At 40.9% G+C, this 26,054-nt stretch overlaps 1 protein-coding gene across 5 annotated transcripts in view; it reads right to left on the reverse strand.

The window, feature by feature from the left end:
• Nucleotides 1-23,802, reverse strand: part of tenm3 (teneurin transmembrane protein 3) — a 198,728-nt gene extending 174,926 nt beyond the window's left edge. For 4 of the 5 annotated variants that reach the window (XM_062387320.1, XM_062387318.1, XM_062387317.1 and 1 more), the window contains exon 1: nt 23,418-23,802. The gene's annotated coding sequence lies outside the window, so the exon portion shown is untranslated. The remainder of the gene's footprint in view (nt 1-23,417) is intronic. The other variant, XM_062387321.1, reaches the window with a different exon arrangement.
• Nucleotides 23,803-26,054: the final 2,252 nt, after the last annotated feature.

The following is a 26,054-nucleotide window of genomic DNA, read 5'->3' on the forward strand; positions in this document are numbered from 1 at the left end:
GGGACATGTGTCGTTTCATAACAAACAAAAAAATATCTTGGATAGGTATGCTTGACCAAACAGGGAGGCCGCCATTTTGGATTAAGTGGCCATTTTTTTTCCATATTCCACATTTTTACTTGATGCACTTGTCCCAGGGCTTTCATCAGATTAACTTCAAGTTAAGATCAGTGCCATCACAACAAGATGGAGATAAAAAGTGATTAAGAGATTGACCTTTCGTCACACCGTGTGACCGTGGCGTGGCGTCTTGAGTTTGATTAAACGCCATCAAAACACGAGGTTCTGTATCTCGGACATACATTGTCCAATCGAGTCCAAACTAGACATGTAAGACAAGGGTGCCATCCTGATGACATCTACACAGAAATTATGACTTGAAATTACAGCGCCCCCTGGTGGCTACAGGAAGTGACATGTTTTATACTTTGATGAACTGCTCCTGGCTGATTTACAATATACAGCTCAAATCAGATCAGTCAAGTCATTAGATCATGGTCAGAATTGTGACGTTTCCTCAAACCGTGTAAACATTGATGTGCGGCGAAGGATTTTCCTTCGCCAAAGGACACGATGTTATCATAACTCCACTGTGCATTGTCCTATCACTACAAAACTTCTGTCACATGGTCAGAGTCCAAGCCTGAACAGCTCTATGTGTCAATATTTCCTCAGTGTCATAGCGCCACCTACTGATTCGCCAGGAAACAGGAAGTACTTTGTTAATCCACTCTGCATTATCCAACCGGCTCCAAACTACTGACCTATGATCACAATACTGATCTGAACAGCTCCACATATAAATATTAGTTCAGGGTCATAGCGCCACCTACTGATCAGTGTGAAAATTAAGTTGTGTTAACATTGTCCAATTGACACAAAAATGCTCACGCTACATCAGAGCGCCTACATGAACAGATATATATGTCTGTGCGTAATAATAGTGATGGCGCCACCTACTGGCAAACCTACTGCCGCAGAGCGCAAAACGCATGCAACGTGGAGAAGTGCATGCTCGATCGATGATGTGCGCTTGGTCATCGATCGCTCTCTCCACCGACCGCAACAGGCTTCAACGTGCGGGTGCTCGGGCCCGCCAGTGCTACAACGTAGCCCTAGTTATTATTATTATTATTTTTCTTAGCTTAAATGAATTGGCTTTTTGAGGGCTTTAATGTGCTCAAAAAGTTGTAGGAGTTTGCAGTAAATTCGAAGGCGGCGTAAAATTACGTATTCTGGAGTATTTTGAAAAGGGCGTGGCAAAATGGCTCAAGAGCGCCACCTACGGAAAAGCCCCTCATTTAGCATTCACCGATCCTCAAAAAAAACAAAGATTATTGTGTATCATGACTAGATGCACAAAAAAGTCCATCAGTGCATTATGAATAACGCAACAGGAAGCCCGCCAGTTTGACTTTAGTGGCCATTTTGGTCATATTCCATATTTTTTCTTTGATGTACTTGTCGTACAGCTTTCATCAGATCAACTTCAAATTTAGACGATCGTCATCACAACAAATTGGAGATCTAAAGTTATTGAAGGATTACGTTTTAGCAAAACCGTCTGACCGTGGTGTGGCGTTAAAGTTTGATGAAACGCCATCAAAACACAAGCTTCCATATTTCAGACATATTTTGTCCAATTGAGTCCAAACTAGACACATTCGACAAGAGTCGCCACCAGAAGACATGGGTGCAGAAATTGTGACTTACAATCACAGCGCCCCCTGGTGGTAACGCGAAATGTCTTGTTTTGGTACGTGTTATGTTTTTATGTACTACTCAGACAGCTTTCATCAGATCAACTTAAAAATTAGATGAGACTCTACAAAACAAGATGAAGATCTAAAGTTATCAGAATTTAAACTTTTCATCATACCGTGTGACCGTGGTGAGGTCTCAAAGTTCGACTAAACGCCAATATAAGCAAGCTTCTGTAACTTAGACATATTTTGTCCAATCGACTCCAAACTACACATATAAGACAAGAGTCGCGACCGGAAGACATCTACCTAGAAATCATGACTTAAAAGGAAAGCGCCCCCTGGTGGCATCAGGAAATGTCTTGTTTTTGTACATCGTGCGCTTTATTTGTCGGAGAGCTTTCATCACATCAATTTAAAATTTAGACGAGTGTCATCACAACAAGATGGAGATCTTAAGTTATCAAAAAAACAACTTTTCGTCACACTGTCTGACTGTGGCGGGGCGTCACATCAGCTCGCCATGACACACGAAAACGCTTTAAAGGGGACATATTCGCTTTAAAGGGGACATATTATTTCCATTTCACCACAGTTGATATGGTTCCTTGGGGTCTTAATGAAATGTCTGTAAAATATTTTGGTAAAAATACCCCAAGGATAATTTAAAACAGCACCTTTTTACTCTGTCTAAAACAGACCTCCTCAGATCAACCTGTTTTTAAGGCCCCGCCCCCCTCTCACCCCGCCCCCATCTTACCCCACCCCCTTTCACCCCTCTCATCCCTCCCCCTTCTCACCCCTCCCCCCTCTCATGGAGGTGTAGGACATGTGCTTGAATGTGTTCTCACTACAGAATGCATTCAACATCTATAGGGCAGATTATGGGCCTCGTGAAAATTTACGTATTCTGGGGTATTTGGAAATGGGTGTGGCAAAATGGCTCAACAGCGCCACCAACGGTGCTTTCCCTCATTTACGGAGAAACACCTTATTTAGCATTCACTGATCCGCACGAAATTGAAGACAGTTGTGTATCATCACCAGATGCACAAAAAACACGCTCGGAGCAATATGAAAAACGCAACAGGAACCCCGCCATTTTCGATTTGGACCATATTCCATGTTTTTTATATTCAAGTACTTCTTGGAGAGCTTTCATCAGATCAACTGAAAATTTAGACGAGTGTCATCACAACAAGATGGAGATCTAAAGTTATTGAAAGATACATTTTTCGCCACACCGTGTGACCGTGGCGAGGCGTCAAAATGTGACTAAACGCCATCAAAACACAAGCTTCTGTATCTTGGACATATTTGGTCCAATCGAGGTGCAAACTACACATGTAAGACAAGAAGCGCGACCTGATGACATCAACAAAGACACCATGACTTAAAATCATAGCGCCACCTGCTGGCTACAGGAAGTGAAGCGTTTATCTTGCAGCAGTGCGCAAATGCATGCAACGCTGAGACGAACGCTTGGTCATCGAACGTTCTCTCTTCCCCGACCGCAACAGACTTGAAATTGCCTGTGCTCGGGCCCGTTAGTGCTACAACGTAGCCCTAGTTATTATTATTATTTCTTCCGACAGTGAATTGGCTTTTTGAGGGCTTTATCATGCTCAAAAAGTTGTAAAAGTTTGCAGTTGGTTAGAAAGTCGTGAAAATTTACGTATTCTTGGGTATTTGGAAATGGACGTGGCAAAATGGCTCAACAGCGCCACCAACAGAGCATCCCCACATTTACGGGGAAACACCTCATTTAGCATTCACGGATCCTCACGAAATTGAAGACGGTTGTGTATCATCACCAGATGCACAAAAAAGGTGCTCGGAGCTATATGAAAAACGCAACAGGAAGCCCGCCATTTTGGATTTAGTGCTTATTTTAGTCATATTCCATAATTTTTTCTTTGATGTACTTGTCGTACAGCTTTCATCAGATCAGCTTAAAATGTAAATGACTGTCATCATAACAATATGGAGATTGAAAGTTATCAAAAAAAACAACTTTTCGTCATACCGTGTGCCTGTGGCGTGGCGGCAAAGTGTGATGAAAACGCCATCAAAACACAAGCTTCTGTATCTCAGATGTATTTTATACAATCGAGTCCAAACTAGACACATACGACAAGAGTCGCAACCAGAAGACATCGGTGCAGAAATTGTGACTTACAATCACAGCGCCCCCTGGTGGCAACAGGAAATGTCTTGTTTTTGGTACGTTTTATATTTTTATGTACTTCTCGGAGAGCTTTCATCAGATCAACTAAAAATTTAGATGAGTGCCATCACAACAAGATGGAGATACAAATGTATCAAAGAAACAACTTTCTGACACACCGTCTGACCGTGGCGTGGCATTAAAGTGTGACAAAACACCATCAAAACACAAGCTTCTATATCTCTGACATATTTGGTCCCATCGAGTCCAAACTAGACATGTAAGACAAGAGTCCTGGCCTGATGACATCTACACAGAAATCATTACTTGAAATCACAGCGCCCCCTGGTGGCAACAGGAAATGTATATTTTTTTGCATGTCTTACACTTGGATGTATTTCTCCTCATCCATTGACCTCAACCATGTCAAACTTTATCAAATGGGTCTCAAGACATTGATAATGAAGGCATAAGATAACTGTAACTTTTCGTCAAACGCCATATTAATGGCGGGGCATCAAAGTTCATCAACTCGCCGTGAAACACGAAATTGCTGTAACTTCAGTGTTAACGGTTCTATCTCACTCAAACTACATGTGTTTAGCAAAATCCCCCCCCCCTGAAGATATTCAAATGGTTTTAAGGAATGGGCGTGGCAAAACAACTGACTAGCGCCCCCTAATGGGCAGCCCCGACACTACGATTGGCCGACATGTACAAAAATCGTTTTAGGCATGTGTCTTTTTATAACAAACAAATAAGTCTCTTGGATAGATATGCTAGACCAAACAGGAAGCCCGCCATTTTGAATTTAGTGGCCATTTTAGCCATATTCCACATTTTTTCTTTGATGTACTTGTCGTAGAGCTTTCATCTGATCAATTTCAAATTCAGATGAGTGTCATCAAAACAAGATTAAGAAAAAAAGTGACTAAGGGATTTTTTTTCCATCACACCGTGTGACCGTGGCGTGGCGTCAAAGTTTGATTAAACGCCATCAAAACACGAGCATCTGTATCTCGAACATACATGGTCCAATCGAGTCCAAACTAGACATGTAAGACAAGAGTCCCGGCCTGATGACATCTACACATAAATCATGATTTGAAATCACAGCGACCCCTGGTGGCTACAGGAAGTGACATGTTTTATATTTTGATGAACTGCTCCTGGCTGCTTTACAATATACAGCTCAAATGACCTCAGTCAAGTAATTGGATCAAGGTCAGAATTGTGACATTTCCTCAAACTATGTAAACATTGATGCTTGGCGAAGGATCATCCTTCGCCAAACGAGGCGATGTTTTCATAAGTCCACTGTGCATTGTCCTATTACTACCACACTTCTGTCACATGATAATAGTACAAGCCTGAACAGCTCTATGTGTCAATATTTCCTCAGTGTCATAGCGCCACCTACTGATTCGCCAGGAAACAGGAAGTACTTTGTTAATCCACTCTGCCTTATCCAACCGGCTCCAAACTACTGACCTATAATCACAATACTGATCTGAACAGCTCCACATATAAATATTAGTTCAGGGTCATAGCGCCACCTACTAATCAGTGTGAAAATTACGTTGTGGTAAAATTGTCCAATTGACACAAAATTGCTCACGCTATATCAGAGCGGCTACTTGAACAGATCTATATGTCTGTGTGTAATAATAGTGATGGCGCCACCTACTGGCAAACCTACTGCCGCAGAGCGCAAAATGGATGCAACGCAGAGACATGCGCTTAGTCATCGATCGCTCTCTCCACCGACCGCAACAGGCTTCAACGTGCGGGTGCAAAGGGCCCGCCAGTGCTACAACGTAGCCCTAGTTTTTTCTTTAAAATTTCAAAAAATAATTTCATATCAACACAATTACGAGAGATCTGCTCTAGCATAATCAGTGATGCCGGTAACGCGCTACTTAGTAACTATGTTACTATTTCCAAACCAGTAATCAGATTAAAGTTACTTGTCCAAGTCACTGTGCGTTACTATTTTGGTATTTGTGGTTAAACCGCTGGGCACGTGCCGCGGCTGGGGGAGCAGTCGCCCCATCGACTTCCTCTCCACGCCGCCGGAGGTTCGGTGTGTGGCACGCCTCAAAGTTTTTTTTTGGGGGGGGGGTCCTCGCCCGCGGCGCCTCACAGCGTCGCTGGTGCGGGGGCTTTCCTTTTCTTTGGCCGAGGGGCGGTGTGGAAGGCGGGGATTGGTTGGAGGGGATCGGGTACGGTGGTCGGCGGCATTGACTCTGGACGTGTGTCGATCCCATCTCGCGGATAACCTCAGCTACGCCGCCCGCTGGGGGAACCCTCCGTTCGCGCGGGGGGGCCTCTCCGGCTGTTTCTGATAAAGTGAGTGTTGGCAAAACCGGGTGTCATTTTTATGTTGAGGCGGCAGGGGTGTTGTCGCCAGCTGCTGAATGTAACTAATAAAGTAACTTGTAATCTAACTAAGTTACTTTTAAAATCAAGTAATCAGTAAAGTAACTAAGTTACTTTTTCAAAGAAACTGTGGCAACACTGAGCATAATACAAAACTATGACAATATAGCCTACAACGTGATAATTAAAGCTTTGTGTTTTTTTCCCCCTTTCTCTTTTAGTACTAAGCAAAGGTGTGTGGACGAGTTTGTCCTAGAGAGGCTCAGGCACCCCTGACATGAGGCCTCTATCAATGGTTGAGGATGAGGGCTTTAAGCAAATGGTCCAGGTAACACCTTACCTTCCAGAACTCATTTTACAAAGCTCATGGAGCAAAAGTATGAAGCTACACTTGTCAGAGTTAAAGATGCTCTGAAAGCAACTGAGAACAAGATTGCCCTGACAACTGATGCTTGGACCAGTGTAGCAACAGAGGCATATCTTCGAATCACATGTCACTTTATAAGTGATGACTGGGAGCTCACTAGCTTCGGCCTCACAACCATGCCACTTGAAGAGATACACACTGGAGCCAACATTGCTGCATGGATTGAGCAGGCTGTGGAATGATTTGAGATCCCTACAAGCAGAATCCTGATCTTGATTGCTGTTTATAGATACTTGTAAAACTTTATTTGCACTTTCTCTCTTCTTTTAAAAGCATATTTGCTTACAATTTTGTTTATTTATTATGATGTTTACATGTTTACACAACTTGTTACTGAAATACATTTGAAGTGTAAATCCAACTTTTGAGTCATTATTTTAATTTGCTATGGGAAATGACATGTAAAATAATCGTTAGATAAGTCGATTAATCGAAAAAATAGTCGACAGACTTATTGATCACAAAAATAATCGTTAGTTGCAGCCCTAGAAACAACTCACCACTCCTACCTTTAAGATGTGTAGCTGTTGTATGAGTGTGTGTGTGTGTGTTCATTAAAATGAGTGGGTCCATTCATAGCTACAGTGATATTCTTTTCTCGCACCCATACTTTCTCACCATCCCCTCCTCTCTGACCAGTCCTTAGAGAGATTCTGGTTTGGCTTTGCTCATTCCCTATTTTTCAGATTTTCTCTCTCTCCCTTTGTAATCAGTGTACTGCAGCACAGAACTGGGAACATGATTTATAGCAGTCACTCAGTCTCACCCTTACACACCCTCACACACACACAGGAGGAGGATTTATTTCTGTGCAGGTGGAGAGTTCAAGGGTAACAGATTAGTCTAACATGCTAGACACCAAATTATTATAACAAATTTTGACCCTCTCTCTCTGTCTCACACACACACACACATTTCTCTCTACAGTTGTGAGGACACTGACACAATGCATTCCCAGCCCCTAATCCTAACCTTAACCTAATTCTAACCCTCACAATGATGGTTTTGAACCAAAAATGCCCCTCATAACTATAGAAAGATAAACGCCCATGCAGGCACAGGCACACTCACACTCACAAATATCTGGGTTTTATTTAAACCCCAAATGTGAATAGTAAAGAGAAGAACACTAAAGTACATGTTGGACTTGACTTCACAAAGAATAGGAAAGAGGTTGTGTGTTTGTTCCCCATAGCCTCAACATCCAGAGTTCAATACGTACATTTTTAAAGTCTGTTTCAGTCTCCCCTACAAGCCCAGCACAGTTCAGCTTAATCCAGTTCAAATACAGAAAAAAATTATATAATCTCTTCCGGGTGTTACCGCATATCTTCATAAGCAAACAACTCAGGAAAGTAAACAAACAAGAAGAGTCCTGTCGCTAAATAACAATAGCGTTCCTATATACAATATGCACAGGGCACTGACAGTACCCTCAATGGTCAGGTCAGTCAGTCAGTCAGTCAGACATAAACCGACCAGCAGCTCCAGGGAAACTCCATAGGGAATAAACAATCAACCTGACTCCGACTTCTGATCCAAATTGACAACAACACACCGACTTTACGAAGCACTTTTGCAAAGGTAAAAGAAAGGTTACCTCCCAAGTAATTGATGACTACATATTCCCCATATCTGTGAGCATTTGTCAGTCAAGTTTAGCTGTGATTGACTCCAGCTCGCTGCGACCCTCAAAGGATGAGATGTAAAACTACTGGATGTATTCGCTCTAAAACAAAAAGGCAGCTTGACCACCTATATGAGAGCTGTGATACTTAGAGCTGTAGATACTGTAGTTTAAACTGACACACACCCTTCTTCAGAGCTACATAGACCATCAGCTCAACAAAAGATGTATACACAAGTATGCCCCCAAAAAGAGCATGGACACACAAAGCAGAACACTGACGAACACAAAGGGCCTTTTATAACTGGCCTCTATTGTTGTAATTTGTCTCCATCTAATTCTACTTGTGTCAAAATCGATTTAACGGTCTGAGTTTGAAGCAAAGCACCCTAGGGTCATGTAGCTAGCAACAATCACACTACACACACAGTAGCCGTGTGAGTATATCTTTATTTGATTATGTATAGAACTTCTTTCTTGGGAAATTATCTCAATGATTACATATGAAACTAAGTGCAGGTATGTTTTCATACATTTTTAGTTTGATAGTGTTAATAATATTTTTTTTCTTAAGTGATGCAGCTAGGCTTGCTTTTATTTGTGGGTCAATGAGCTTTATCAAGACAAATGGGTCAGCAGTTAAAATGCCAACGCAGACCCTGCTGTCATTTCACATGGAAGTCCACATTCAGTGTGTGTGCGTGTGTGTGTATGTGTGTGTGTGTGGTGTGAAGCAGTGTGTCTGCGTGAGTGAAGTTGGGGATTCAGAGAGATAGATGTAGTGTATATGTAGGGCAAACCAGTTAGCTGGACAGATCACTTCATTGTATGAGAATTTTAATAGCGTGATACATTTTTGCCATTTTCTCAGTTCCTTGTTCATTATCTTTACCATCTGTTTAGGAAATAAAATATGCTACTTCAGACACAATGTGTATCTTTATGTTGCTTTTTCACCAATCTATTCCCTCCTCTTGTGAGGCATGTAATTGTCAAAGACAAGGTTGAGGGTTGATTGAAGACTTAAATAACCGAGCAATGTCTTCACCTGACACACGAGCCATCTCATGTTATTGTGGTGATCACCTGACTAGGTGATTAAAAAGTACAAGAGTTCTTGTGAATAGAATACAGCTGACACTCAGGAACAACAGGAGGGGACAGGGGGGGGGGGTTCAGCAGGAGCGTCAGGTGAGTGAGGAGGGGACAGGGGATAGGCCAAGTAAGTGATATTGACATGGAGGCGCTTAAAGTTCCTCGTCTTAAAAGAAAAACCAGGAGCGACAGTGGAACCTCCAAAGCCAAGAAAGGGACAGTGAAGAAAGGAGGGAGAGGAGCAGCAGAGTCTTATTTCTCTGATACAGAGTAGTTTTCAAACTCTGCCCGGCTGCACATGAGCAGCAAAGGCAGAGGGGGTTTCACTGACCAGGAGATATACAGACTCAAGAAAATTGTTCAGAGAATTAGACAACAGAAAAACAATGATGATGATGATGATGATGAATAAAGTGCATCCTGATTACAAATCAGTCCTGTTTTTTTGTGGGTTTTTTATATTTTTCAATATGAGTCTATTAAAAATCAGTTCTTTGAACGTAAACGGAGCCAAAGACGTTGTGAAGAGATCTCTGATGTTCCAGCAAATAAAATTGAACTGAGCCACCTAAGCACAACCAGTGGGGGGGTGGGCATCATCTTCTCCAGGAGCTTCGCACCGGAGTCTTTAGAAGTGGAGGAGGTGGTGGAGGGCAGACTCCTGGTGGTGAGGGCAAAGGTCGAGGAGTTTTATTTTGTTTTTATGAATGTGTATGCTCCGGTCTCAGGACCTGACAGTCTGTTTTTTAAGGGTTTTAGACATGGCATTAAGCAGAGTAAAAGTTAATGATTTTTTATTTCTAGGAGGTGATTTTAATTGTACAGAAGATGATGTTTTAGACTGGAACCACCTGGAGCCACACAGAGCTTCACAGAGTGCACTGAGGCAGCTGCTGCAGGCCCATGAGCTGTGTGATGTGTGGAGAAGGATGAATGATAGTAAGAGGCAGTACACCTGGACTCATTGCAGAGGGAGTCTCATTTCAATGGCGAGGTTGGACCGGTTTTATAGTTTTAAACACAATTTTAGCATCTTCAGAAAGTGCAGTATACTCCCAGTTGGTTTTACAGATCACGCGCTGGTTGTGTGCAACGTTTTTATTTCAAAGCTCAAGTCTAGAAGCGCCTACTGGCATTTTAACACGTCTCTTTTATGTGATGCACATTTTAAGGATGTTTTTAAGTTTTTTTGGAGCGGTTTTAAAGAAAGAAAGAATGATTTTATTTCTTTAAAGCTGTGGTGGGACTGTGGTAAGGTTGAGATAAAGCAGCTCTGTCAACAGTATACCCTCAATGTTACAAGAGACATAACCAGATCTATGGAGGATCTAGAGTCGGAAATTGTGGTGGTGCTGAATTTAATAGATTCCACTGGAAATCGAGATCATATTAAAGATCTCAAGTCTAAAAAATCTGCTCTTACAGACCTACTTGGCATGAAGGCCCAGGGGGCGCTGGTTAGGTCACGGTTCCAGACGGCAGCGCTTATGGATGCACCGACTAAATTCTTCTTTGGACTGGAGAAGAAGAATGGACAAAGCAGAATCATCCACACTCTTCGATCTCCTGAAGGAGAAGAACTCAGCGACAGCAAAGATATCCGGAAGAGAGCCGTGAGTTTTTATAAGGACCTGTACAAGACTGAATACACTGAGAACAATGGCCTGTTTGACTCCTTCTGTGGAGAGCTGCCCAAAGTCCCCCAAGACGTGAACGCTGGGTTGGACGGCCCCCTGTCGATGCAGGAACTCTACACGGCCCTGCAGAGCATGGCGGGGGGGAAGGCCCCGGGCATCGACGGCATTCCAGTCGAGTTTTTTAAGGAGTTCTGGAGCGAGATGGGGGAAGATCTTTTAACTGTTTTTAACGAGAGTTTTAGAGACTTGGTGCTGCCGATAAGCTGCAGGAGGGCAGTGATAACTCTCCTGCCAAAGAAAGGAGACCTTCAGGAGATCAAGAACTGGCGTCCGGTGTCGCTGCTATGTACTGATTATAAGATCCTGTCCAAAGCGCTGGCAAACCGTCTGAGGGAGGTGATGGAGGAAGTGATACACCAGGACCAGACTTACTGTGTGCCTGGTAGGTCTATCCTGGACAACGTGTCCTTGATTCGTGATATTGTGGACTTCTCTAGTTCTTTAGGCATAAAAACTGGTCTGATTTCTCTGGACCAGGAAAAGGCTTTTGACAGGGTTGAGCACCTTTACCTCTGGAAGACTCTGGAGAGGTTTGGCCTCAGCCCTTGTCTCATAGCTATGATCAAGGTTCTGTATCAGGAAATTGAGAGTGTACTGAAGATCAATGGAGGCCTGAGTGCACCTTTTAAAGTATACAGGGGGGTGAGACAGGGCTGCTCGCTCTCAGGGATGTTATACGCACTTTCTATTGAACCTATGCTAAAGAAGATAAGAGCAAATATTGAAGGGTTGATTTTAAGTGATTTTAAAAAAAGTCACATTTTATCAGCATATGCGGACGACATTATCGTTTTTGTAAGAAATCAGGAAGACGTCCAGGAACTTGGAAAAATTGTCGATGATTTTAAAACAATGTCAGCTGCCAGGGTGAACTGGGGGAAAAGTGAGGCGCTGGCAGTTGGAAGGTGGGAAGGGGGTCTACCAAGTCTTCCGGGGGGGTTAGCATGGAGGAGAGACGGTCTCAAATACCTCGGGGTTTATTTAGGCAATGAGTCCATGGTCCAGAAGAACTGGGAGGGAGTGGCTGAGAAAATGCAAGGGAGGCTCAGCAAGTGGAAATGGCTGAAGCCACAATTATCCTACAGAGGGAGAACATTGATTTTAAATAACCTGGTGGCTTCTGCTCTGTGGCATCGACTGGCCTGCATGGAACCACCGAAAGGCTTAGTAATGAAACTACAAGCCATTTCAATAGACTTCTTTTGGGACAGGTTGCACTGGGTGCCCCAGTGTGTGTTGTTTTTACCAAAGGAGGAGGGGGGCAAGGGTTGGTGCACATTCAGAGTAGAATATCCACTTTTAGATTACAGTTTTTACAAAAGTATCTTTTAGGTCCACAGGATGTTGTTTGGAGACGAGTGACAAGCAGCATCCTGAGGGAGACAACTGGGCTGGTTTTAGACATGCAACTGTTCTTAATGGATTTTAAGCTTTTTAACATGTATGGATTATCTACTTTTTATCAGTCACTTTTTAAGACATGGAGTCTTTTTAAATGGAAAAGGCTGGAACATACAAACTCTCTACACTGGCTTTTAGAAGAGCCGCTGATCAACGGAGCCAGGCTGGATGTCCAGAGCAGCTCCACACCAGGCCTCACCAGCATGCTGTGCATCGCCGGAGCTGTGACCCTGAGGACTATCGTCGATGCAGCGGGTCCTGGACTAAAAAACATCCCGGCGGTGGCGACCCTCATCGGGCAGAGGTCCAGGCGACAGACAGAACGGATTTTAAACGAATGGATTAAAAGACTCACGGACGAGGAGGTCGAAATGCTGAAGGATTATTCTGATGGAGCGGAAACCCCTGACAACAGCGACCCCTTTCCGGAGCTAGGTTTTAACCCGAATCTGGATGGGCTCTCAGGACCTTTTTTAAATAAAACAGACTGGAAGCAAGTGGACCTGTACACAGCAAAAGGGAGAGCCATGTATGAATGCTGTGTTTTAACCTTGAACAGAAGCAAGCTGGATGTGAGGCCTGACACGGTGTGGAGGAGGAGACTGGATCTGGACATCAATGACAAACCGGTGTGGAGGGTTTTATACAAACCGCCTTTAAGAAAGAGGACTGGGGACCTGCAGTGGAGGATTTTACACGGAGCCATTGCGGTTAACAGTTTTATATCCATCATCAACCCAACAGTCATGAACAATTGCCCGTTTTGTGGAGAAGAAGAGACAGTGTTCCATGCTTTTTATGATTGCGAAAGACTCTGTTTCCTTTTTAATACACTACAAAAGGTTTTTAAACAGTTTGGTGAGACATGGTCTAAGAGTGTCTTCATTTTAGGAGTAGGGTATAGGAAAACGAATGAGTGCAAATGGAAACTTTTAAATTGGATCGTAGGAGAAGCAAAAATGTCAGTTTACAGCAGCAGGAAGAACAGAGTGGAGGACAGGACAGGACAAGAAGCTCTTCCTGTTTTTATCTCGCTGCTGAAAGCAAGAGTGTGGGTAGATTTTAGGTTTTTTAAAGAGATGAAGGACATGGATGGCTTCACCAAACAGTGGTGTTTTAATGATGTAGTATGTTCTGTGGTTGATGATGTTTTAATTTTTAATATTACTTTCTAGGTAGGTTTTAGTATTGTGCTGAAACTGTACAGATCCGTTGAAACCTTGACAGTAGTTGTGTTTTAATTTTGAAAATAAAGGTTTCAAAAATCAAATCTCTCTCTCTCTCTCTCTCTCTCTCTCTCTCTCTCTCTCTCTCTCTCTCTCTCTCTCTCTCTCTCTCTCTCTCTCTCTCTCTCTCTCTCTCTCTCTCTCTCTCTCTCTCTCTCTCTCTCTCTCTCTCTCTCTCTCTCTCTCTCTCTCTCTCTCTCTCTCTCTCTCTCTCTCTCTCTCTCTCTCTCTAACATCTTTTCAGGATTTTCTACGCAGATTTCATTCACTGCACAGTTTTTTAGTTGAAGCACCAATACGCTGACTACAATACATGCACATCACACACACACACACACACACACACACACACACACACACACACACACACACACACACACACACACACACACACACACACACACACACACACACACACACACACACACACACACACACACACACACACACACACACACACACACACACACACACACACACACACACACACACACACAGATGTGCACAAACACAGTGCACCTGAATGGCTTCTTGCTGTAATCTAGGTCACTGATCCGTTTCCAACGCAATGGTCTCTCACTCTGTCTCTTTCTCTCTAAGTCTATGTCTCTCTCTCTGATGGATTACCACTAAAATGTGGTTTCATTAGGGGACTTTTGGGCCTTGGCGAGGGTATGAACTCTACTGAGTGCAATACTAGTTTCTTTGGAGTTTGACAGACAGCTTGCTCAGTCTATCTATTTTGTTAAAGTCAAAGTTCACAACCAATCAACAAATGTATTACTGCAGACCTTGAATAGTAAATACATCAGAACTGCTTCTGCTTACTTTTTAGATTCAGTTGGTCTATTTCATTGCACCGGGACCTCAGTACTTAGTTTTGTTCCCTCTCATATACCTCATCGAAAGAACAGAAACACAGAGGAATTACAAGATGGTCAACAAACCGAGAGGTATATACATCATCAACTTGATGTTTTCCGAAACCTTTTCATATTAATGCTCATATTTATTTAGACAGTACAGCATGAGCCAGTATAGCAGTGGAAAATCAAGTAAACAGAGAACACACACAAACCAACACTAATCCCAGTTGCCATTTTCAGTCACAAGCCAAACAGCAATGGCGATGGCCACACAAAAAGTCTGAGCGATGTGGTAGCAAATCACCCAATGCATTGCACTAGAACCCAACCAAGATATTGGTTGGGATAAACTTTAACTCACTTATATTGGTATCAGCCCTCGAAAGATCCATATTGATCATTATGCCACTATTAATTGCAAATATGAAAATTGTATTCTATGCATTTTACATGTGTATCTTTATCTTTTAAAATCTGGGCAGAGGGAACCATTTCTTTCTTCTGTAAATATTAAAAAGCACTGATCTAATGGTAACATTGAAAATTTTATATATCCTGATGAAGGCTGCCACAAAATGATGTGTACGTTTTTCAACGGGTAATAACCATGTAAGTCTTGGATTTTTCTGAATTTCCAAAAAAAGGAATATAGTTTCCAAAACTAGTGAATGTGTAATAAATATAACTTGTTTCCTAATACTTTCAGTTGTGTTGGTTTAAAATTTGTCATAAGATGCTGCTTACTAGCCGATGAAAATATCTGGCCCAGCTAAGTTTCTCGGTTTGAAAATCGGACCCAACTGAATTTGTAACTCAATAGCCCTGATCCAAGGGTAGCCTCCATTGGCTCTAATGGCTGTTCTGTAAGTTAAACAAGATGTCCGCACTATGCTCATTCTCATTTGCTGTTTGTGTTGTCCGTCAAAATATGGACGGGATGAGTTCTATAGACGTGGCTTAAATTTTATCGAGGAAAAGTTATATCGCAATAACATCTATATAGTTTTATTGCTTAGCTCTAGTTAGAAATGGTGACGTCATACAAATATCTGTGTACTATGATCTCCTTAAATCTGATATGCTATGGTGAAACATGGGCACCAGAGAATCTTTCCCACTCTCTCAGCCCTGCATTGGCTGTCATTTTTATCCCTTTTTTTAAGCTCCTGTGTTTCTCTCTCATCAGCTGGTTCCAAAGCCTTACAGTAAACGACAGAAACAGCCTAAACAAAATTCAAAAACTGTTTTATAATCATAAAAGTGAAACAAAGAGATCCAAGTTCTTTCTGTAGCCATAAATCCTCCGGAAAGCAGTCTTCTGAATGTGTTCTTACTTGTGAGTTTTCCTTGTTGCCTTCAGGGTGTTGTTTTGTTTTGTAACACTACCTGCTACTCTATATTGCGTATCCCTCCTGCAATCTGCCTTAAACCCTTACCCTCTTTTTAGCTTTAAGAATTTGTATTACATTTTAAAGTTTTTTATGGTCATTACATTTGTTATTTAATCTTTATTTGTTTTTATGTATTCTTATGCCTTATTTCGCCAACTTATATCGTGCGCCTGTCTCTGTATGTTTTTTGAAAAGCTTATCTAAATGAATTGGAGTAAAAGCTGATTAAATTCATAAAATCGGCCGCTTGTATTTCGTCAGGATGTGGGCATGGTGGTGTCTGGGAGAGCACCTCCACCTGTACCAGAGAATCAATCAGCGCAGGTAAGAGCTGTTAGCTGACTGATCCTCAGGTTTAACAGGCAGCAGTGGAGCTGCAAGAGAGAGACAACCAGAAACAGAGCTGCAAAGCCAAGGCGCCAGCAGAAAGTGCTGAGATTTAGGTTTTGTTTGGACTCTACGTTTCCTCACGTGTGTTAAGAAAGAAATAAATTCTGAATGATGAATCCCCCGCCACTTTCTTCATGTGTGAAAGGCAAACTTCATAGAAAGTCCAGACCCCATTATGAGGACAATCTCTGGAGTTCAGGAAAGGGATATAGAAAAATACCCAACAGTTTTCACAACTGAGGTTAGGTATTGTTTTGGATTTTTTTGATACCAGTGCAAAATTAATACTTAAAAAATGGCTCTGGTACAATGGGGCCAGACCTGTTCCATTTTTCTTGGGAAAAAAGACAAAATGATGGTGGATTTTTTTTTTTAAATTGCAAATGCAAATTGGAAGTTAAAACTTAAATATGCAAATATATATAACTGCAAAAATCCCGACATATTCACATAACACACTGAATAATCCCATCCTGTGCTGTTCAACTATTTTAGAGCTTAGGTCTGGTAGTTATCGGCCATGTATACACAACCCAATCCAAAATAGGTAAACACTGTGGTGACACCTGTCCATCTTTAAGGCAATGCTCTGCATTGTATTCTGTAGAATACTCAAACTGCGAGCCCGGAATTATCAGCTCCTCACACACCATACAGGCAAAAATAATATAATTAACACTGACATTATCCTGTGGCTAAATACAGCTGTAGCTGCCAACTATTCATTCAAAATGTATTTACATGAACGATACAAATTAGCGACTAGTTTTCAACTGCTTAATATATTTTGCTTTATCATAAAACACAAAGTAATGGCTCCTTGAAGGATGCCCTCTGTGGAGCATATAAAACCTATCCCTGCATTCCAACAATACAAATAGTAACACCAACACACACTCTTGTAACACTAGCCGGTTCCTTTCAGGTCTTATCTTGCTGCTGTAGGAAATGAAGACTGACGATGTGATGGGAAAATTAACCATGAGCACATGAGCCGCAGAAGGTGGTGCTGTATTTAGAGGTGATTAGAGGGTTGGTGTGTTTGCGCGTGCATGTTTTGTATAAGTCACTCAGTATCTTTTGGCATCATGCTTCTCAGTGATGTTACCTCTTTTTTCAATATTTACTTATTTACTCCTAATCTCGTTAATCTTTCCAACACTAACCCCACACATTTTTGCCATAAAATCGAGTTCTAGTTAATGGTTTGAGGTCAAGAATGTTATAGTGATCAAGCGATGGCAGCTCTTTGAATCAGTGCTTTATTATCTTAAAGTCAGCTTTCATCTAAGGTGGTGTACAATATTATGGAGGTCACACTGGAATTCATTGCCAAACACCTTTTCTACCCTGTATCGTGAGACAGCTCAACATGTAGTATTAGCTTAATAAATTGATTGTTATGATGCACAAGAAGAACAAGCTCTGCCGCAATTGTTTCTGATGGATTACATCTGTAAATGGAAAATAAGCGGCTGTCCATTTTTTTCTATAGATTAAATACATTCCTTTCATATGTCCTGGTCCTATAGAATCATGAGTCAAATATAACTGTTATTAATGTTTTATTTTATAATGTTTTAAACAATGGTGGATGGATTATATCTCAACACTGGCCTGGGAACGCCTCGGGATCCCCCCGTCAGAGTTAAAGTTTATCCCAACCAATATCTTGGTTGGGTTCTAGTGCAATGCATTGGGTGATTTGCTACCACATCGCTCAGACTTTTTGTGTGGCCATCGCCATTGCTGTTTGGCTTGTGACTGAAAATGGCAACTGGGATTAGTGTTGGCCCGGGAAAGGGAAGTCTGGGGCCCCCTGCTTGAGCTGCTCCCCCCGCGACCCGACCCCGGATAAGCGGATGAAAATGAGATGAGATGAGATGAGAGACAATGGTGGATATTTGAAAACGATTTTACATGTATTCCTCATTATTAGTGACTGTAAATATTCTGTACTGTATTGCCAATAAAGCTTGTTTAAAATGAGAGAAAGAGAGAGGGAGAATAATGGTTTTGATAAAACACGATGAAGAGGAGAGAGGGGTTGGGTTTTGGAACTATATGGACTTCTTTCTTTGGCTCTTGATTTTACCGTTCTGAATATTTCAGCTCTCTGCTTTCTCCACCCCCTCGCAAAAAATGTTGATGCACACTTTCTACAGTGTTTTAAAATTATTTTCTGTTTATATTTTTTTAAATTTGCCACAATGATTACATTTTCATAATTTTTCGTGTCTGTTGAGGGCTGTTTTTATTTGCAATTCAAACATTCATTCGGACATTAGAAAAATATTCCGATTTGTACCTATTCTATAATGTGCCAGCGCATCAGAACTTCTGAAGTAGTTTGCCTCATGATCCAGCAGAGGGCACTCCCGCTCAGCTTGACCTTCTACATGCCCTCTTGACCTCACTTAAGTAGGTAAACCAGAGGTGTTATTTTACTATGTGAATGAAGGATGTAACTTAGCAATACTGTACTGAGCACAGAATCATGACATATATCACAATATCTTAATATAGTTATTGCATCATATGAAACATCCAATCGTTCATTTTAGGAAAAGTGACAGCCCTAGCGTGTGTAATGTAATGTAAGCATGTAATAAGGAAATGTATACCAGTTTGCAAACACACAGACACAAACGCACACACACACTGCATTCATTCCTTTACTTCTGTTTCAAAGTCATGTCATTTTGCTGTATTTCATCATCTAGCTTTGAAGCATGATCACACACACACAAAAGCAGAACCCTATAACACAGACAGGATGTATTTCTCAAAATAGATTGTCAGAGGTATTGTTGCTAAGGGATAGCGATCTATTTGTGGAAGGTGACAGATGTGAGATACCTGTATTTTATCTATCTATATATTTGTGTATATACAAGACATAGATGGATATAGATATATATTTATACAAAATGTACCTACACAGTCGCACAGTAAATGACATCGGTAGCTTGTTTTCTTAAACCTAGGACAGAAATAAACATTGCGTGTGATCTTTAAATCAATCCATCAAATGTTATTTGTATAGCCCATATTCAAAAATCAGCAATTAGTCTCAGAGGGCTTTAAACAGGTGTGACACCCTCTGCCCTTTACCCTCAGCAACGTATGTAAACAATGTAAAGACAGGCTTGATCACTTACTGAATGTCTATATATCTGTTAATAACATAGATGGCCATATATTAGTGTGCATGCGTGTGTCTGTGTGTGTTTCTATCAATTGCATTAATAGTGGGATCGAACAGGTGATATAATGTTTCATTGGTAACAAAAATATCAGAAACAATGTGACCTTGAGTCTACAGAGTAACATTTACACAGACGCTAGTGCTCACAGTGTTGTCCTTCTAAAAACATACATCTAGAAAAATCCCATCATAAATATTAAATTTCTACTGATAAAGTAATAAACGGATGGTTTCAATTATCATGTTTTAAATCAATAAAATAAAAAAACGCAGAGAAAGTTGACTTTAGTGCTGTGCAATTAAATAACATTGGAAAAGATAAAAAACAAAATCAAAAAATTCTCAAAGCAACCTGAAAAGCTGTACACGGCAAAACCCTTAATTGTTTAAATTGCTGCACATTGTATGTCTAATTTCTACTTTGATAAGAAATTTCCAAATAGATTTTCCCTTGAGAAATAATGCTTAGGTAATTGGCACAACAATAAATAGAAAATCTCTATAAATGCAGGTTGCATGTTTTACAGGAAGCAGTTTGATAATTTATTGTAGCTTTAAAATTATTAAATATTCATCCTGCAATGTATTTTTAAATAAGGAGGATTCGTTGAATGATACTGATACTACTACTGCTGCTTAAAGTAAAAACAGATTCCATTTGGAATTTGCAAGCGGCACAGTAAGATTTGTTTGAAAATATGGATTTTGATTGTCATTCATGGAAGCTTTTATGTTTTAACAGCATAATAAAAAGTAATATTTAACCGTCAGAAATAGAGAGCTTATAATAGAAAGGAGTATTATATTGTAATCCCTTTGTGATACTTTTTTCTTCAGGCTTTGAATATAAAATTGATATAATCACACATTTGTATGTGTGTCAAAACAGCTTATAATGGCATGTGCATCACAACAAGGAGGGTGCTCCATAATCATATTGGTGAAAACATGTGCTTTTCTTGACTCATTTTTCCAACTCTTCTTGGTATTTTCTTCTTTGTCCAAACACCATGTAATATCTCTCTGTGCAGTGAGCTCAGTCCCTCAAAGTGATCGGTCCAGTGATAAAATCCCAGTCCTCTGAATTAACAAATATTCCAGAAAACCAGAAAAAAGCCCATGTGGGAACAAGAAGGAAACAAATCTTTTATATCCAGGAACTTCAACATCAGTTAATTATATGGGGCAGACATGCACACATTTAAAATCATCAACTGAAACACCCAACAAATATTTGTCTTTTAATGTAAAATATCCTCTTAACATCTGCATCTGTCTTTTGATTCATGCTCAAAAACATATATAACATGTGTTATATATATGTTTAACATATAATATGTATAATGTAAATAGTTAGTAATTAGTAACTATGTTAATGTTATTGTAGCGCTTTGACTCTAATAATGAATCTTCAAGTGGTCGATGAAAATTAATTTTTCAAAGGCTGATGCTTGTCAGGGACTTCAATGGCCAGTCTTTAAGATGATTTTATTATGTTATTATATCTTATAAAAAATGTTGTAATATTAATAAATTCTATTTAAATTAATTCACTTAATAATAAAAATAGAAAAATTATATGTTTACATAGACCTACGCTCTACTTATTAAACTCTCTAAAACTAATCAAAATCATACTGTGTAAATAATAATTGAATGAAAAAATAGTTGCTGCTAATAAGTAATATGAATCAGATGACCAACCATTTTTCATACTTCCATTCAACTGTGACATACTAATATTAATGCTGTGGTGTTTCTTTCCTAATGGACCCACTGGAATCTTAATTAGTTACACATGTACTCTCTACCACTTTCCCTGGCCTCCTTTCTTTATGATGTGTCCATTCAAAGTCGTTTTTAAGCAGGTTTCCTCCCACAGTGACATTTTAATTCGTTCAATCCATCACAGACTTCCTTTTCGCTTCATTATTCACACACGTTCTTACGAGCATCTCAAAATTGATGTTTCAAATTGAAAATGTTAAACTTCAGAGGAGAACACAGGGAAAAGAAAGGAAAGAGAAAAGACACAAACACACGAACATGCGCGCACAGGCACACACGCGCACAGCACAGGGGAAAGCTATGGAATGCAAATCTCCATGTCTGGAAATGATTAGGCAAAAAGCAAAATCCTCTCTTTCTGTGTATCTGAGCAGCAGCACTAAGTCCAGCCACTGTAACCCCCCCCCCCCCCCTACACGCACACACACACACACCCCCAACAGCGATTCAAAGCAAAAATTGCTAGAAGCAGACACGATAAAAAGCCTGAAAGCCAAAACACTGCGGATGTTTTCTCAAGTTTCACCTCGTTGGTTAAATACATTTTGTTCACCTCTGTCAGGGTGAAAGACAGCACGAATGAACCTATTTCCTCCTTCTATTCAGAATTTAATTACACTTTAGAACCAAGACTTACTTCTTGTAAGGACAGTATTTTTGAATCAAATAAAACAAATAGCACCTATACTCTCTACATTCGAGATAAAATCCAAACTTCACGAGTGCTAAAATATGTAACATATATATTTAAGACCGAAAAAAACCAATACAATATCACCATGTGACCTTTTCATGTACGAACATGACCTGATGTCATCAAAACAAAAAGCAATGGACTGAGGACTGCTGAAAGCCTGACACACTGATCGATCACAAACTAGGAACCGAGCCCGAGGTGTGCTACACAAGGGCAGCTGTGAAGTATATTAATATTAAGTGTGATCGTTTCCAAGTCGACTTGGTGTATCCTTTCACATTTTGAATGTTTAAAGTAGAAATCCAAGGCACCCTTCATCAAACAGGAACAAATAAACACATTTTTAAAACTTAAATTAATTCAAAGGCCAGCTGCTTCTTGTTCAGAGTGACACTTCAAAGTTTATTTTATCTGGTTGAAAAGAACCTCCAGAAAACATGCTGGTGTAAACACATGTAGGACCGACAACAGTTTGTTTCTCATTTTGTCCTCCACATTGATAGCTGCTCTAATTATGCCAATACTCCCAATCCCCTCTTTGTAAATATTGCCCGCACATAATGGCCTCGAAATCTAAAGCAGCCTTGAAGCTAATGCTCCCTATGTATGATTGAGCACAGGAATATTTGGTGTACTTAAGAGGACTGCAGCAAGGAAACAAAGGCAGTAGTCCCTAATTGGCTGGCAGCAAGGACTACTTACTGGAGAAGAGTGTGACAGTGACTTAGGATGAGCTGATGTGTGAGTGAGCTGGACTGCTCGAGCTGGACTGGAAAGTGACTGGAAAGGAAAGAAAGGAAAACAGAAGAGCTGCCTGCACCAAAGGACTGTCGGCTTACTCGCCAACTATCCGCTGGATTTATCTTTGAAGTCTCCGGTTTGGACAGTGAGAGCACGGGCGAGAGACTCAGAGGGAAACAGGTGAGAAGAGGAAATAGAAAAGAAAAACGAAAGATTATACAGGAAGACAAATGGCAATTCTACCACATTCGTCTTCTCCCTCTCTTTCCTGCCACTTAATCAACAAATCAAACAAACCATGAGGCCAACACACCCGCGCGTATTTTGTTTTGTCAATGAGTTTTCGATTAGTCAGCCAATTCGAACAATAAGAGGCACACACACACACACACACACACACACACACACACACACACACACACACACACACACACACACACACACACACACACACACACACACACACACACACACACACACACACACACACACACACACACACACACACACACACACACACACACACACACACACACACACACACACACACACACACACACACACACACACACTAGATGGAAGGTAAAACAAAAGAACTGGCTTCAGTGGTCTACCTTGTCTGTGTGAGTACTCCAGTTTCGCCTGAATGGAAAGAGTTAATGTTCCCCAAAAGCAAACAGGCTCCCTCCAGGCAGCATGAACACGCAGTCTCCCCGCTGCTGAGGGGAAATAACATCACACCTCCTCTCTGCCTCCCCTCGCTCCTTCCTCCTCTGGAAAGCTTCACAAAGCACACGCCGCGTGTCCTGACGTCTCTTTTTTCTGCCTCGCTCCTGTCTCTCACTTCTTCTCGTGCAGCCACTGCGCCTCCAGGTGACGAGAGGAGAAGGGAAATGTTAATGTCGTCGCTCCTTTCTTTACCTCCTCTACGTCAGTTTAGGAAAGTGCACCAGTCTCTCCCTCTGTCTGAGCCCCTCTGCCTCCTTCTGACTCTCACTCACCGCCGCCCCGCTCCCTTCCTCTCTCTCCTGCGCCCCTGTAGCTCTCAAGCTCTCTCGCTGCTCGAGAGGGGGCGGAGTCACGGGGGGGGGGGCACAGGGAGCAGAGTGAAGAATGTGATTGGCTTACACAGATGGAGGGTGAGAGAGATAGAAATGTTGAGAATCATAAGAGGAGGAAATACTTGGAAGGAGGGACTCTGAGTGGAGAGAGAGAGAGAAGGACAGAGAGAGAGAGAGATGGCGTGGGGCACTCCCTCTCGCTCTCTCTCTCTCTTCTGTCAACTTCTCCTCTCCCTCTCCTTCTCTTCTCTTTCCCTCTCTCCTGTCTCTTCCCTCTCTGTCTCCCCTGTCTCTTCCCTCTCTTCTCGCTCTCCCTCTCTGCCTCTCACCCTCTCTTCTCTCTCTGCATTCTTTTGCCCTGATCTCCCCGATTTCCCGACCGCATATGTATTCATAGCACAGCAACTACCCCGCTCAGCCTCACACATGAGCTCTCTCTTTCTGTCTCACTCTCACAAGCATAAATGTTGTGTGTGTGTGTGTGTGGGCGTGGGTGTGTGTGTGTGTACTGGACTGATGTATAAACCAAAGGTACTAAGAGAGAAAGAGAAGGAGTGACTGGGCTTAACTGAGGATTCGGTAACAGAGCAGCATGAATGTATTTTACAAGGACTCTTTCTCTCACACACACACACACACACACACACACATGTTTATATATATATACAAGGATAGAGATATAAAGAGAGATATAGAGACCAGTGGTTTTCTCAAAGCTTCTTCCCACAGTCCAATGACATGCAGATGTGAGTTAGACTCTAAATTGACTGGTGGTCTGTTTCTGTATGTTGGCCCTGAGATACACTCGCAACTTGAACAGGGTGTCCTCCACCTCTGGCCCAAAGTGACCTGGGACTGCCTCTAGCTCCCTTCACGCCCCTCAAAAGGATGAGCAGTGTAGATAATGGCAAGATGGAAATATTCAATTTTGACGGAGGATATACTGGATTTCAAGCATAAATTAAAAAAGTACCCAAGCCTAAATCCTCTGATTGTACTTCCTTTTGCATAACTGAAAACGGAGACTGGACACAGCAGGTAAATTGAGTTTCAATAGACATAGGAGTAATTGGAAACAACAACACACACACTCACTCACACTCAATTTTGGAAAATATTTGTTTAACAGATTTGTTATTGTCAGATGTTTCAGTTCACTATAGAAAACATGATTAATCCATTTCTTGTTATGAGATGTTTTTATAATACATCTCATTCTTTCTAATTCCTCAAAATAATAATAAAACGTTCAATTGATATTCTTGGTGTTCAGTGCCAATTTCTTCAGCCAAAAATAACCTTTGACTGTAGAAGCAACATGGTCAGGTTGTGTAACTGTTTTGTGTCAGCAAGAGAAACCAGTATTTTTTTAATTAAATATAACAACCTATAGGAAAATAAATGTTGAAGACATTGTTGTCCTTTATTGCAGAGTGATAACATAGTTTTAATAAGTTGTGGTCAATTTGTCATAGAACAATTTGGAACAAAACAGTGTTTTCAGCATATGGTCCGTTCTATATTGTAAAAACGTTAAAAATATAATAATACAAAATTATTTCCATGTGATATTTTAAAAAAATCCCAAAAAGTATTAGCCAACTTACATACACTTAAGTTGTATATCATATTAAATATTTGTTATGCTTTTGTTGTTACACCATTTGTCCTTTTGAGGCACTTTCAGTCTTATCTTTTGTGAAAAATGGTATAAATGTTTCTTTAAATAACATGAAACCAACATAAACACAAAATATACATTTCAACAAACAAACAAACAAAAAACAAAAAAAAATCCTGTTTAACCTCATAGAAAGTGCTAAGGTCACAGACAGAGGTCATATTAAAAGCCCAAAGGCCTGTTGAGCTTTTGCAATGGTAACTATTACATCAAGACAAGAAGAAAAAAGGCAGAAAAACAAAGCATGAGATGAATGTGCAACAATAAACAAAACCACATGCATTTATTTAGCCAGTACCTATGTATACGCTCATTAAATTATGAAATGTACATTGAGCTTTTGATGGTAGAAATTATTAATAATTATTTTGTCATGATACAGGTTTTGTGGGATCTAAACATTTTATGAATCTATACATTATTATAATCCTCCCTTACAGTATACACACACAAAATAATGATACAAGCATCACCTCCCACAGAGATTAATGGAACATTGATTTTAGGTC

This window comes from Platichthys flesus, chromosome 5 (assembly GCF_949316205.1).
Source record: "Platichthys flesus chromosome 5, fPlaFle2.1, whole genome shotgun sequence".
Lineage (NCBI taxonomy): Eukaryota > Metazoa > Chordata > Actinopteri > Pleuronectiformes > Pleuronectidae > Platichthys > Platichthys flesus.